General features: G+C 42.4%; 1 protein-coding gene and 2 long non-coding RNA genes across 5 annotated transcripts in view; 2 read left to right on the top strand and 1 right to left on the bottom strand.

Moving 5' to 3' along the window:
* The window catches only part of Kcnip1 (Kv channel-interacting protein 1), a 364,010-nt gene that overhangs the window by 96,232 nt on the left and 251,413 nt on the right, over positions 1-16,365 (top strand). The gene's annotated exons all lie outside the window — the stretch shown is intronic.
* Positions 1,267-16,313, top strand: Gm39678. 2 transcript variants are annotated; one of them, XR_872365.2, is made up of 3 exons: positions 1,267-3,130; positions 6,374-6,531; positions 7,814-12,513. It is a non-coding gene; the product is annotated as a predicted gene, 39678 (long non-coding RNA). The 2 variants fall into 2 exon arrangements; XR_003949540.1 differs by lacking the exon at positions 1,267-3,130 and adding an exon at positions 14,696-16,313 and having other exon boundaries at positions 6,203-6,531; positions 7,814-12,203.
* Positions 2,644-4,198, bottom strand: Gm39677. The gene is made up of 2 exons (XR_872364.2): positions 4,166-4,198; positions 2,644-4,018 (listed from the first exon to the last, which is right to left on the bottom strand). It is a non-coding gene; the product is annotated as a predicted gene, 39677 (long non-coding RNA).

The following is a 16,365-nucleotide window of genomic DNA, read 5'->3' as shown; positions in this document are numbered from 1 at the left end:
CGCACAAATGCTCACACTTTATTATTGTTGAATAGCCATTGTTCACTTATGCACAGGGATGGAAAGCTTGGATATTTTCTCCCTGTATCTTTTGTTTGGTGAGGGCTAGAAACTTCTGACTGACATAAGCCATTTCTGAGACTCATGCTGTTGAGGGGTGGGAGGAACATTGGGTGGAGAAGACCATGCAAGCTGTGGGAGACTAGGCATATGTCTTTCTGTGTTCCCTGAACCCAAACCTTTTTGTATGTTATTGGCATCCTAGCCTTTGATCCTTGTGTTGAGGAGTCTCTGCAGTTCAGGACATTGCTCCCCAGTGTTATCTCTTTAACTTTCATCTTATCCATGGGTCTGAGTAATGAGATGGGACATGCCACATGTTCAAATCTCCATTTGTTATCAGAACTCTGCCAAGTGATTCAACTGAGCCCTCATGTTCTTCTCTGGGGATCTTGTAAAAACAAACAAACAAACAACAAAAACTAAGCCAAAATATATGTGAACCTCTTCAGGTCTTGAATTAAATAAGCTTCCTTTGTCTACATACCCAAAGTATGAAAGTTCTTGTGTTAGCCCGTGGTTTGATTTAGACTTATTTTTATACTTGCCAAACTGATGCTCCATCTTCTAATTCTATTGAATATTTCACCATGGCTGGTATCACACCTCCTCAAAGAATAGGATTTCAAAATATGTGGAATGTCTCTGTAGGCTCCAATGCCAAGAGAGATAAACCCACCCAAAAGTGAACAACAGAGAAGAATGGATTGGGGGGCATTTATGGCCCCCACATGTCTGACTAGATGGGGCCTTGGGTATTGCTTCAAGTGGATGTTAAAGACTGCTTGGAAATCTGTTTTCTGTTGCTGCTGTCTATATAGTGACCTTGCTGTCCTAAAGACTGATAACAATGTCACCAGTAGCCCTCAGATTAGGTTCAGTGCTTTTTGCCATCCTAATGACATTTTACTGGCCCCCCCTCTAATCATGTACTCAACCACAAGCCAATCATTATGACCAAAATAGAATGCTGTGGTTGGCCAGTTCTAAGTTATGCCCCATATCAAGAGTGAGGAGATTCATTAAATTTCATCTTATCCCAGAGGACAGAGAGATGGAGGGACAGTCTCTTAAAGGGGAGCTGGGGAAGTATTTCTTAGCTAAAAGAAAAAAATAATGCAAACATACCCAAAAAGTAAATCTGTTCCTATTCATTGGTTTGGCTAAAAACAGCTGCACTGAACATAGTCCAGTTCTCATCGAATGCCAAAGAATAGATCCTTTACTTCAACTTTTTCTGCATTTTTAATTAGGATCTATTTTAATCTGCAAATTCCAGTCTTTTCTGTTCTCATCCTCCAAGACCAAGCTTGGAGCAGCCCTACAACTGAAGCTACAACACTGGCAACACACTGCAGATAAAACCTGAGTTACTAAACAGAGAAGTTATTCTTCTCAATTCTCATACCCTTAGTTTCCATGACCATCAGACCAGTTACCAGGAGCAGCAGATGCAACCCTTGAAGAACAGAAATCAGAAACCCAATCCTGGGGACCTTCGAGTCTGCAATGATGTGGCGACACAGCATCACAGAACCCAATCAAAGGAACATGTGTTTAGGATTTTGCATTTCTTTCAATCTGACCAACTCTGTCCTATCGCCATAGCAATGTGCCCAATGGGTAGCTCCTGGCATCAGGCAGCAGGAGGAACATCCACCCTGTGGTGTTGTTTTTCATTCAGAAAATGTGTCCCTTTGTGTTCTCACGGGACCTGGTCCTTGTCCTTTCTTGGTTTCATGTTTTGTAGAAAGGCCTTGGCAGTACAGAAGATAACGTTTACCTGCTGTTACTGTCACAAACCATGGCCCAATTCCTGGCTTTAAAATAACATAGCTTTATCACCTCAGTGGTCTGGAGGTCGGGAGTCTGAAATGCAACTTGCTGGATTAAAGTCAAGGTTTCAGTGGGGCTGAACTCCCTCAGAAGGCCCTAGCGAAGCTACTTCTCTTTCTGTGTGGCAAAATGCCTGGCAAACAGCACCTTAAGAAAAGAGGGTTTATTCTGGTTTACAGTGCAAGAGTACAGGAATGAGTAGCAGAAGTGGGTAAGACATGGGTCACACCACCGCAGTCAGTTGGAAGCAGAATGAAAGGAGTGCTAGCTGATCTTTTTATTTTGCTGCTAATTTACTCTAGGATAAGTCCATGGATGGAGCAACCCACTATGGGAAAAATGTCTTCATAAACACACCCAGAGGTGTATCTTCTAGGTAACTCTAAATGCCATTAAGCTGAATTAGGATTTACCACCGTGAACCCGCCATTTGTCAATCTGACCCCCAGACAGATCACCTTTAATCATGACGTTCCCACGCATAGTCCTCCATGGCTAATGAGTATCTCCTAAGAACAAAATGGATTTCATTCCTATCTAAGAGTTTTAAAGTCCAAAAAGTTCTAACACTGCTAAAAAAAAAAATTCATGATATCTTTGGAGACTCAAGGCAAATTCTTCACTGTGAACCCCAATAGGATCAAAACACAAGCTGCATACATCCAGTGTATAGTGGCAGAGAGTAAACAAACCCGTTCCCACAGGGAAAAAAATGGAGGTTATTGAGTAAAACCAGACTGAAACCCAGCAAGGCAAACACCAAATGCAGACTCTTTATGTTCAGCCCCTGGGTCTTCAGATGGTCTCAGCTATGTTCCACAGGCCTTAGATAGCTGCACCCTTCCAGTTCTGCTGCCTGTAGCACCCATAGCTTCTCTCTTGGGTTGGTTTCTCTCAGTGCCTGCAGTTTTCGTCAGTAGATGCTCTATGAGTCTGGTGTCTTCAGCACCCTGGAGTAGCCGTGGCAAATCCAACTTTACCTTCACAGCTCCATATAATGCCCTCTCTGGACCTCATTGCAAAGAAGCTGGCCCTTCTAGAACCTGTTTGAAGCCTCTATGACCCGTACCCTTGGATTCTGCATGTCTGCAGAGCCATGTGGTGATGCTGCCAAGTTCTGCTACCAACCTGAGCTATAGCCTGCCTCTATTTCTACCATTGCTATAGTGTCCTCTGTTTGCTTTGGCAATTGAACCTGGGGAAATACTTGCCCTGGTGACTCTTTACAATCACAGTACGTATCCTGTAACATTCCTAGATGAGGAATATGTGCATCTTCACAGCTGGAGCATTTACAGGATGGGTTCTTGCCTTCAGGACATCTTTCCTATTGTTCCAATAGAGAAGGAGAGGTTTCTGTTTACTGGTGCTAATCCATTTAACAGTTACAGCTTCATTCTTCACAGCAGCCTGGTCTAAAACTAAACATTCCTCACTCACTTTTTCTCCCCAAACTGAATATCCTATTCTGTTTCTCTATAGCTCGGATTAACAGGAGTAAACACTAAGCATGCTACAGCCTGCAGTAACATACGTTCTGAAATTCCCTCCACCAAACAACTTAGTTCAATACCTCATTCAGATTTTCAGGATAGAGTGCAGAATTTCCAGGCAGAATGTAGCTAGAATTTATTTATTTGTTTATTTACTGATGTATTTAGTTTTGTTGGTTGCAGGATGTAACGTGCATGTTTTGAATGGAGTTCTTATTCCTCTCTGAAACCGAAGGATCCCGGCCTCCTCCATTTGCATTCTGATCTTCCAGTTTCCGACAAGAGTGGTCCATTCAGCTTTGCTTATAGTTGTCTAGGGTTTCTGTAGTCTGCTCCTCCAGACTCCTCCATAGTCCTTTCACAAAACAGTCCCAAAGACCTGTGACCACACGGCCTGAGTTACCGTAACAGGCTATTCCTTGATTAGTGTTTTATTATTGCTGTGATGGTATGCTTCACAAAAGGTCACTTAAGGAAGGATTTGTTTTAGTGCGCAACGTGATGGTGTGAAGTCAAAAGTATGAAGCAGCTGGTCACCCTGTCACCTAGTCAGAAAGGAGGAGGAAATGGCTGCTGGTGCTTCGATGGCTTCCTCTTTTCCACATTTTATTTGCTCCAAGCCTCAGTCCCTGTGATGATAATGACTGCATTGAGAGAAGGCTTCCCTCTTCAGTTAAACCTCCCTGGTGTTAACTCTTACAATGGAATGTCTCCTAAGTGATTCTAAGTCCTGATAAGTTGCCAAACAAGAATAACCAAACTTTAATTTACTGTACCTTAATTTGCTTGTTACAGCTTGCAGGAGTTACCTGTGGCTCATGGCCTCTTTCCTCCACCTTCAAAAGCAACATAGAATCTTAAAATCTCTGGGCGTCAGTAATTCTGTTTGCCTTTCTACGCATAAAGGGTATTTGTGAGGGCACAGGATAACCCACAATGATCTCCTCAGGTTAAAGTCAACTAGTCTGCATCATTAATCCTATCTACAGGCCTATTTCACCCTAGTTTTCCCATGATGACCATGGTTTCTGAGAACAATGACACTGGAATCTTACAAAAGCTGAGATTCAACATACCATCAACGCTGAGGGAATTTTAGAGGAATGTGAACTTTCTCAAAAACCTGTACTTACATCAACAAAGCAGAAGGGCAGAATTACATAAATAAGTTGAGATAAAGCAAAAGGAACTTGGGGAAAAAACAAATACAACATCCACCGGAATCTCATGTAAAAGAAAAAGAGTTTATTCAGTCCTTAGGAAAAGAGATTTAGAGAAACTGTAATCTAAATGATCCACCCTTTAAGTGAAGCTTCCATTCCTATTCTTATTCTATTGAGGTGTTAAATTCATTCTCCTCTTCCAGTTCCCTCAGCAGTCTCTTAGATGCAGATCATTGAAAACCCCCAAATCTATCAGGATTTAAGCAGTTGTGTTATATTATATTACTCCAGAGCCTGATATATTAGAAGGGATGTCAGGGACTTTGGGGAAATTAATTGTGAAATTTTAGCTCTGTATATATGGAGCTGACATGCCATTAAAATGAAACAGAAATTGTTCCTGGAAGCACAAGACTAATGGCGGATGGAGGGAACTTGGTTGTTGGAGGACATCCCTGTCAAAAGGAGACTATTCTCCTCCTGTAGTTATATTACCTCAGGGAGACAATGGGGTGTCAAAGTTAGCATTAATCACACAAGGTAATAGTGTAACTCCTTCTACATCATAAACTATGAACCTAACTCTCATTCTATTCCTTGTCTATTTTCTGTGCTGCTGAAGTCCTGCATTTCCTGCCCTGTCTCATATCATTTTCAATTAACACTGTGGCTTGTGTTAGGCTTAAAATATCTTTGAAAGTAATTGCCATGTCTTAATTCATGGGTAGAAAGATCTTTCATGATTGTGTTTCTCTAGTGTTTTACCACCATGATTTATGAGGTGGGGCCCATTCTCACCATAAAGCTAGACATGTCAAATTATCTCCATGTCAGCCTCCCTTGCAGCTACAGTGAACATTAACGAACTAGGGCAGTTGGTCAAACTCTTGCACCCTATGGTTTGAAATGGAAGCTAAGACACAAAGGAAACAAATACAACATTCCCTGGAGCCCCATGTGACAGATAAAGAGTTTAAAGAGACTTGTGTGTTCAGTCCTTATGATAAGAGATTTAGAAGCCACACAGAGCCTGCATTTGTGAAGAGGATAGTAGAGGATTTCCCACATGCCCTTCTCAGGAACAACATCTAGCATCAGCCTCAGTAATGTTGGCCATACAGCCACAACAAACGGTGCCAACTGGTAGAGTGTCTTCACAGGACCAGTTCTGCAGCATTAGGCTCACAGGCTTGCTGATCAGAGTGTGTCTGAGAGATCAGTGAGCTGGGTCAGCTTACCTAATCAATCCCCTTTCTGCTTCGACGAGTCAGCATTTATCTTTGTTGCTTAAAACAAAGACTCTGACTGAGACAGATGGTCTTGGGTTTCCCTTTGGAGTTATATATATTCATCTCACTTTTGAAACTTTTAACTTGTCATTTATTCAACCTGAAACAACCATTTCCTTCCTTTTTTCTTGTGAAATATCTACTTATCTATCCAAATATCAAACTCGACCCCTCTTCCACTGAGAAATTCTCCCAGACTACCCCAAATTCATATGACCTTCACAGTAACACTTGGCTCAGGATTCTATGACCTAATTGAGGACAGAAACTACATTTATGTTATGTCTTATCTATTCATTTTAATGAGTGAATGGATAGATGGGTGGGTGGGGATGAGAATGTGGATGGTTGGGTGGGTGGGTGGAACTATTTCAGGACAAAACAATCTCTAAGGAAATCTCCACTATTAATGCCTGATTACAATAGAATGTCTTACTTTTCTGTGCTCAGGACAATTACTTTGTTCCAGAACCCATGGTATCTTGCTAACTTCTAGTTTATTTCCATCTTTTGTGTGTCTCCCAAATTCCAGGTCATACATCTTCTTAAACCCACATTTTAGACCTTCGGAAAGGAGATCTTACTTCACTGATTCTCCCCTATTACTGCTAAGTCACGGAGACCCCCAGCACTGAAAGGAGCAGCTGCATCTCAGGATAAGACTGAACCACCTGCAAGCCCCTTGAATGTGTAGGTTGCCATGACAACTCTCTAATAGAAAGAGTTGCCTGTGGAACAGACCACCATGGGGAACAATTCCCAAAGCAACACCCATTTCTTTGATAGTTTCTTGAGGGAAGGCAAGATGCAAAGCTTCAAGTGAATAGGCACAGATAGTTGTGTGTGAGCTTCTCAGTAGCCAGCACAAGCCCTGCTCCCACTCCTCTCCCTCAGTTAAGGACGTGAAGCTGAGCCATGTAGGGATTCATAGTGCTATTCTAATATGCCTGGTTTTAGTACAACCTGTCCTTTACCCAGCATCATTATCCATCATGCTCCTTAACAGAAATTGTAAATGGACTTTCTAGGGCTCAGGATGCAATTTAGTTGATAGAGTGTACTATGTTTGATCTCAAGTTTGTTGTCACCAGCCTATAATTATGTATTTGAATAGTGGAGGCAGGAGGATCAAAAGTCCATGCTCAGTAGCTCAGCTACATTATGAGTCCTGGTTTAAACAAACAAAACAGTGACTGGAGGGATGGCTCAGGGTTTAAGAGCAATTGTGGCTCTTGTAGAAGACCTGGGCTTGGTTCCCAGCACCCATATGGTGGCCTACAACCTTCGGTAACTCCAGTTCCTAAGGATCTAATGCCCTTTTCTGGCCCCCTCTGGCACTGGATATGTGTGGTAAATAGACACACATTCAGGAAAAACATCAATATACATAACAATGAAAATAAATAACACTTGTAAACACACACACACACACACTTTATGGAATAACCATCCTACAGAGGGAAATGCTGAAGTCCGTTACATTTAAGTGACCTAGCAAGGCACTTGCCCACCCACTTGTGCACAAGTCCATGCTTAGGTCAAGGCAGCAACTTCTCCCTGTACTGCTGACATAAGAGTTGACAGTCATGGCACTCCATCAGAAAGCTTCTACAGAAGCGAGACTCCAGCCTCTTTCTGGCTTGGCTCCATAGTGTTTCTATTGGTGTCTGTTCAGAAGGGAGATGATTAGTTGGCCAAATCATTCATTTATAACAACTACAAACATCCATTGTAAAATCTGCACTTTGGACCCAGATTGAGTGTGGTTTGTTCCCAGCAAACAATGCATGGAAGTTCAAGTCCCCAGCACGGCAGTGTTGAGAGGTGGGCCACAGGGCTAGGTTATGAATCATGGTGTGCAGCTCTCAGGGTCAGATGAGGACTTTTCTCACTGGATCCAGTTGCCCAACACATGAGTTGAGTCTCCTCTATGTACATATGTACTCATCTGCTCTTCCATGTCTTCTACCAGGAGTTGAAGTAGCACGTGGCCCTCATCAGTTGCAGACACCTGATTTGGAACTTCCTAGTCCCCAGGACCGTGAATTCAAAGAATTCTGTTTTGATTTTGGTTTTGTTTTTGTTTTTTTGTTTTTGTTGTTGTTTGTTTCTTTTCTGTCTTTGTTTGCTTGCTTGCTTTCTTGCTTGCTTTTTTTAAAAAATAAATTATCCAGACTCAGGTATTCTGTGAGTGCAGCAGAAAACAAACTAAGCCACCATGCTTTCAGTCCTTTCCTGACTACTCTTTCTGCCCAGTACTTGTGCCTGCCTTTGTCAGCCTGGGCTGTGTACATCCTTCAACTACACATATCTGAGACCTGGATGAACCACAAAGATTAAAGTATTTAGAGAAGAACTGAGCACCTAAGGATCTCAGGCATGCCCCGAGAAAGATAGCATGTTCTAACCCCAGCTCCCACAATGGTTAACTGTTCAACCCCTTTGTGCTACAGTTTTACAGTATCTGTAAATTAGAAGCAAAACTATGCTGATTCTATTGTAATAATCCACTAAAGGCTGAGTGCTGGGCACATGTCAAGTACCATGTGAGCAGTCGCCAATGCTGGAAGCAGCAGTGTGCCAGGAGCTCTGGATGAGACTGCTCTCTTCCATACACCTTGTTCTCTAGAGCCCAGAACTAGAAGCAGCTGGGTGTCTTGGGATCTCTGTTCACAGTTCAAAATGTATCCAGTTAAGCTACCAATGTCAGCCTTCCTTTCTCTTAATCACCCTATAAGCATATCTTCACACGACTGATGAGGACACACTAGATAGACCATGACTCTCCCTGGCTGCAAACCTTTCTTGAACTCCTATGACTTCCTATCGGGCCAAAATCAGTCAAGACTCCTCCAAAGAGTTGACTGAGACCTCTGCAGGTCTAAGCCTTTCTCGCCTTCTTTCTTGTGATTGTGTGTGATTGTGTTTGAGAGTATGCATATGTGCACGTGAACACACACACACACACACATACATGGAGGAATAAATACCATAGTAGGTGATCTTAACCACTGAGCCCTCTCTCCACCCCACCCCTCACCCATTTTCTACTCTCAACCTCCTCCTGCTCCCAGTAAACCACTTGCAGCTTTCTCTACAACGAGTGGTTCCCTTTCTTTCCCCTGAGCCACTCTGAGTTGTTTCTTGGACTGTGTGAGGCTAGCTCTTGTGGTAATGCTCCCCTGGCTATGCTGAGTCACACATCCAATTGTAGCTGAGAACATTTCATGATGCTCTAAGCATCTACTGTAGTGAACATAGTTGTCTCCCTTGAAGGTCAAGGGACAGTAGAGCTGCAGAGATATCCTCTTGTCGCTATTGTCTCCTCACCAGGCACTTGACATAGAGCTGGTGCTTAACCATTTTGAGACGATTACTCACTACTCATAACTCATTACTGCTTACTCATTACTGATAACATGGGTAGGAACATGGTTCTACAGCCTTGAAAATGTCCATTATTGAGAAGGCCTCATGGCCTTATAGATAGGAGCCAGCCTGGTCTCCACAGCCGAGCACTGTGCTCTCTTGTTGAACATGAATGATTTCACAAAATATAACATTAGATAAGGACAAGACTGTGAGGGAGTAGGAGAAAAGCAAGAGCATTGTAAAGTCGCATTTGAAAGCAGTACATGTGCATGATCCAAAGCGCATGTGCTAAACCCAGAGCACTAAAGGTCAAAAGCGTCCCTGTGTGAGTGATGAGTTAACTACAACATGTCTTCCCGTGGCCACATTCACCCTCAGGAACTTCTGCAGAATCACTAGCTTCCTGAAGATATATGGCTATTAGACATCCCCTGTCACCTAAAGAATCCATTCAAACCCTCCACCTAATCACCTACCACAGCACAATTGGCCTTTCCTAACACTTCTTTCAGGGTCACTTCACTACTCCCATGATACACATGGCCCTTACTACAACGGGCCAATACACTTCTTTTTTCCTATTACAGGTGTGTTCCTAGAGGTCTTCAGTTAATGAAAATTGTCAAGTGCTTGGGTCTGGGAACTCTGAATTTCTATTAAAAATATCTTTAAACACTGATGATGATAATATATTTCCGAAGGAAAACACCTGGCTGGAGTAAGTAATATTGTATATAGGTGCACTACCCATGTTAACAGAATTCATATTTACAGATTCAATCAACCAAACATAAAAAAAAAAATGTCAGTAAGGCTGGCTGTGGTTGAACACACCTTACATGGAAGGGCTCTCTTCAAGTTCAAGGCCATCCTGGCCTCCATAGTGAGTTCTAGTTCAGGCAAAGCTAAATGGTAAGACTTTGTCTCTAACATCAACACTAACACCAACACCAATACCAAATCAATAAAAATGTGTCTGCACTAAATATACACTGACCGTTTTCTTGTCATTTTTTTTCCTGAAAAAATACATTGTAACAATCCATTTGTGGGACCATTTCCACTGTATTGGCTGTTAAAAGCCTTATGGGGATGACAATGTATGAAGGAGGATTGCAGAAGTCATGCAAGTACTATTACATTTATATGAAAGACGTGAACAGCTGCAGATTTTGGTATCCACAGAGGCTTCTTGAACCAATCCTCTTGTTCATAATAAGATAATGTGAGCACTTTCTGGGGAAACGGCTCCCCTGTGCCTCTGCGTGTTTCCGTTTGTGTCCACAATAGGTGCCCCGATAGACAAAGGCAGCTCTTCAGACTTGAGTGTCTGTGGCTATGTTTTATCTAAAGGGACATCCGCTAAGATGCAATAAAAAAAAAAGATGATGCTCTAGTGGGTGATGACACACATTATTTTCAAGGGGACACAAAGCAAATGCTATGTCCTCTGCCCAGACTCAGAGGAAGCTGTGAATATGGACCAGCAACGGTGCTCACAGCCATCTCTCCCATCCAACAGGTACCACTATGGTGCCAGTGGTCACCATTCTCCTTGAGTTTCCCATGGAAAGATCCAGAGGCCCCTAGTTGGTGGCACTCAGGGCTGAGAACTGCACAGATTTGGGGTCTGAATATGGGTCAGAAGCTCTGTGGTGACTGGTTCTTCTCTGACAGCAGTTGGCTAATGGGCCGACTCATTCTGATAGGATGCCAACAGATGTTAGCTGTGAAGAGAGATAAAATTTTTCTCCTCTCCGAGAATCTTTATTGACAAGATTAAAGTCAAGGTAAGGCCTCTCCTCGGCCACCAGAAGTCCCTGATGTGTGGCAGCAGACGCTCAATAGGAATCAAAGGTGATAAAGGTGGCATTAAGACTTTCCATCATTAGTTTCTTCCTGGACTGAAGACCAGGGCATCACAGATACAGTTGAGATTTGCTGACAGCTCCAGGTAGGGTCATTAGGCCAAGCCTGATCAGTGATGGCTCCTGTCACATCCTCTGCACAGGCTGAGCTGATGCACTGGGCTCTAAAATTGTAAGCTCATACCCTTTGCTTCTCAGACCATCAGGACTTCATTATGACACTTTTGATCAAATATGTCCTCTCCCACTTCTTCTTACCCCTTCCCTGGCCCTCCACCCCCAACCTCTGAGTAAGTGAACTGTCAGTCATTTATATGCTTACTTTCTTGATGACATTGTAAATATAATTGAATTTTCTGAAATCCGTGAATTCAAATGAGGCGGCAATTGGGGAGATGGCGTGATTAAGGCATATCGCTGCCACCCAGAATTCATCACAGTGTCGCTCACAGATGGAGACACTGAACCCTGATTATATTTTAGGAAATGAAAGGCGACAGATCTAAAATGGCAATAAAACAAATTAGGAGCCTTCTTGAGGGGCTGGATTATTACTGATTAAGTATATTTGGCATCAAAAATGTGTGAGCACTTTGGCAGCTTAAATTACACATTCACTCGGTTGATGTTTTTGCTGGTCTGAAAATGCTTTGTTATTTTCGTCTTCTAATCACATTTCCTTCCCCCTCCAAATTGATAATTTGAAAGAGCATTAGAAATGATCTTTTCTGAAAGAGCATGTTCTTTCAAAAGACATTTATACTCCACTACCATTAAAAGGGTATCACGCAGTCACTTTGTTTCTCAATTTAGCTTTAAAGCAAAGTTACTGTATTAGGGAAAATGGCCTCTATTTCCATGTAATGGTCTTTGTGACTTCGTTCTACATGTTTTCTAGTGCAGAGAGGTGAAAGAGAACCGTGTACAGTTATCTGCAGCCTCCACAGCACACAGGTGACAGGTCTGCCTCTGAGTACTATGCTATGTCCTCTGCCCAGACTCTGAGAGGAAGCTGTGAATATGGACCAGCAACGGTGCTCACAGCCATCTCTCCCACCCAACAGGTACCACTATGGTGCCAGAGGTCTGCTGGGTCCAGTTTGCTTTGTAAAAGACATTAAGGTAACTTTGGGATATCTAGACCATTCTAGTCTAACACGTAGCAGGTTGCAGATTAGCTGCCCATGACCTCTGACATCCAACATCCACATCTCCATAAGATACTCTCTCCCTTCGATCTGTGACTTGTTTTTAACCAACAGACCAGAGTGAAGGGATAACATGTCACTCCCATGATTGCGCTAACTTTGCATGACTCCTGTGCTAGATGATGCATACTTGAGAGTCTCCCTATGGACTTTGATAAAGTATGCAAGTCTGATGAAGAAGGCCATGGCCAGGGACTCTGGCCAGCTGCCAGGTACTCACTGTGGCTTCCAATGAACATACAGCATTCGGAGAAGAAGAAGAAGAAGAAGAAGAAGAAGAAGAAGAAGAAGAAGAAGAAGAAGGAGGAGGAGGAGGAGGAGGAGGAGGAGGAGGAGGAGGAGGAGGAGGAGGAGGAGGAGGAGGAGGAAGAGGAGGAAGAGGAGGAGGAGGAGGAGGAGGGGGAGGGGGAGGAGGAGGGGGGAGGGGGAGGAGGGGGGAGGAGGAGGAGAAGAAGGAGGGGGAGGAGGAGGAGAAGAAGGAGGGGGAGGAGAAGGAGGAGAAGGAGGAGGAGGAGGAAGAAGAAGAAGGAGGAGGAGGAGGAGGAGAAGGAGGAGAAGGAGGAGGAGGAGGAGGAAGAAGAAGAAGAAGAAGAAGAAGAAGAAGAAGAAGAAGAAGAAGAAGAAGAAGAAGAAGAAGAAGAAGAAGAGGAAGAGGAAGAGGAAGAGGAAGAGGAAGAAGAAGAGGAGGAGGAGGAGGAGGAGGAGGAAGAAGAGGAAGACGACACCTTTGGTTGTACAGACACAGGGTTCCACCAACACCTAGGTAAACTTATCCCAAAATAAAGCCTATGAGATAAAATATAGGTAGACCAGTTAGTACTTTGGTAATGATCCTGAGACCTAAGAAAGCATGTCTAAATCTATCCTCTGGACACACGGGAACTGAGAAATGACTTAGATTCAGCCCAGCATGGCAGCCGTGCATCTCTTTAATCTCAGTACTTCGGAGGTAGAAACAAGAAGATCTGTGTGAGTTCATTGCCAGCCTGGTCTACATAATGGATCCTAGGCCAGCCAGGGTTATATTAGTAAGACCCTGTCTCGCTCAGTAGTAGCTAGCCAATATAAACCGGAATCCATGATTTTTGTGGATTTTCCTTTTAAGAGGGAAAACGAACATGAAGTTGGAAAGGTGATCTGGGAGAAACTGGTGAAAATATGATGGACATGATGAAAACAAATATGGTAGCACAGGAAGGATGGCTGGCTCCTGAATCCAGTCAAGTTCTAGGGACACAATCTCTATTCTTAGTAGAGTAACTCCCGGTTTTTTGTTTTGTTTTGTTTGAGAAGAGGAGAACATATGTTTCTCACCACACTTAGGATTTGTGTTTGTTTGTTTTTTACTCAGGACTCAGGGAACTGAATTGAATTAACTCAGAGAAAATGGGAAGAAGAAAATTTTTTCTCTCTCTTTTTTTATTAGATGTTTTCTTCATTTACATTTTGAATGCTAACCCCTTTCCAAGTTTCCTCTCCAAAAATCCCTTATACCCTTCCCCGTCTCCCTGAAAAATTACTTTTTTATACATAGAGTTGAGCCTTCTCCAAGTTACACAGAGCTCATCAGTCTGGTTTTGCTGCTGATAACTTGATAGCCCAGACCAATTACAAAGAAGCTTATTTGGGTCACAGTTCTGGCCCAAGGTCAAGGGCCTACATCAGAGGATGGCTTTCCTGTTAGTAGAATCTTGAGGCAGTTCCGAGTGTTACAGAGTGTGAGACAAAGAGCACACGTATGTCCCCAGTCTCTCTTATGTAACCACCAGGATTCAATCAGAGTCCCCAGCTTCGTGACCTTGTCTGATTTCCATCACTTCCTAAAAGTTAGACCTCTAAATACACAGTCTGATTAAGTTCCTCTCCCTGACAAGAGACATTAAAGCCCAGTGTGAGTTCTGGAAAGTACACATTGTACCCACACCACAGAGATGAGTCATCTCTGAAGGCAATCGACAGGGGAAGGAAAGAACAAGGACTGTGCCCTAACCTGAGCACAATCCAAGTGGATATTACTGAATTTCATAAGAGAGCTTTACCTATGAGTCAGGGAAGACTGGGACATATTAGAACTGTTTTCTGGGTGCTGCCTTACATAAACTAAGAACTAAGGATTCAAGTCAGAAGTTTAGAAAACTTCCTGATGGCTGTTAGGGAAAGATAGTATACTTTTCCTGATAAAAGTCCTGAAATCTTGTCTGTAGATTTCTTTGAAAAAGAATAAAGGAGAGTAAGCCAAAGCATTTCATAACGGTGACTGCGCCAATAGATTCAGAACTCCTTAAGATACACAATCCTAGAAACTTACAACATACTTTCCAGGAAGCATTAGAAATTGGTTATTTTTATAGATCCTCTAATCTTCATATTACATTGACATTTCCGTTACCTTTCTTCTCTCTACAGACTTCAGTGACAGCACATACGGCTACACTAGTGTTGACAAACTAGACAATCGGATGAAACTGCTCCCACACACCAAAGAGAAGGGAAAAGCTGTCGAAATGCCAGAAAGCTATGCCGTTACAAATGCACATGACCCTCTAATAATGCAACTCCTAGAATACAGAAAACAAACCCTGAACACTGAAGCGATAGACGAAAAGCTCAGTAATGTTTTGAAACCTTAGTGCCCTACTTCCAAGAAATGGCATAACAACAGGCAAGAAAAATAGGTTATTTAGATAACACTAAAACTATCTAGACTGCATGCTGATCTGTAGAATAATACACTCAACAATGGAAGCCTGAGCCTTGTTCTCAAGCACACATCCAGCACTTTCCCTGTTGTGTCTAAACTGATCAAGAAAAGAACAATCTAAAGGCCGAGAGCCAGTAAAGGGACCCGATTTCGTGAGTGTGGCGCCCATCATGTGACAAGAATTAATCAGCAGATGAGAAAGAAGCATTCTTAAAAATGGACTCATGGAGAAATGCAAAATCAAAATAGACACTTAACAGTATTAATAATCTCGAACCCTCCCAAAGGAAAGCTTCACGCACAGCTGGCTTCACTATAGAATTCTAACAACCATTTAAGAAGAAATTAGCATGCATTCTTCACAGACCTTCTTTATTCCTTCTTAAAAACAGAAAAAAAATAGTATTTCTCAGCTGTTAGGAGGTCAGTAACTCATACTATCAAAGACACACACACACACACACACACACACACACACACACACGCACGCACAAATATCCCACTATAGTCAGTATTGCTTATGAACATTTAGGACCTAATAAATCCTCAACAAAATACTACCAAATTGAGTCCAATAGTAATCATAACAAAATGAGATTTATACCAAAATGCAAAGTTGGCTTAACAGTTAACCATTTAAGTGGGTTTTGGGGTAGACCAACAAAACTTTCCACACTGTCATTTCTGTAGATACAGAAAAACCACTGAATGGGTCAAATTCAAGTTCCCTCCTTATGACAACAAACAATCTCAACAAACAAGAAATAAAGGGAGTTTCCTCACAAAAAAACAAAAGGCTGTATGCTCAAGACTTGCCTTATCCTTGAAGCCCTAGCTAGGGCAACCGGGCAGGAAAATGAAGCAAAACCTACTCAACTTGGAAAAGAAGCAGTAAAATTATTTTTAATATAAAATCAGTTACATTCCTATATTTCAGTAGCAAGTAAAAATACATAAAATTGTAAAGTAATTTCGGATATAATAATAAGAAAAGAATAAAATCTTTATGAAAAGAATCAATCTTTTTGCTTGTTTGTTTGATTTCTTTTTTATTGAGTCAGGGTCTGGTGTAGTCCAGGCTTCCTCCAACTTACTATGTAGCCCTTTCCTATGTACTGGGGCTTCCTGTGAAGCCCAGGGCTTCATGCATGCTAGACAAGCATCCTACTAATGAGCTACAACCCCAGCCTTTAATGAAAAATCTTGACATAAATACAGCATGTATACTCTAACACTGACAGTTGGAGGGACTGTGCTGTGGTTTAGTGGTATAGCATGTGCCTAGCAGCTGTAAGGCTCTGGATTTAACCCTTGGTGCAAAACAAAAAGGAAAATGGATAAAGGTGAAGAAAGAATGAAGGATGAAAGGAGGGAA

The sequence above is a fragment of the Mus musculus genome, chromosome 11 (genome assembly GCF_000001635.26).
Source record: "Mus musculus strain C57BL/6J chromosome 11, GRCm38.p6 C57BL/6J".
NCBI lineage: Eukaryota > Metazoa > Chordata > Mammalia > Rodentia > Muridae > Mus > Mus musculus.
This window is presented reverse-complemented; position numbering and strand designations above follow the sequence as displayed.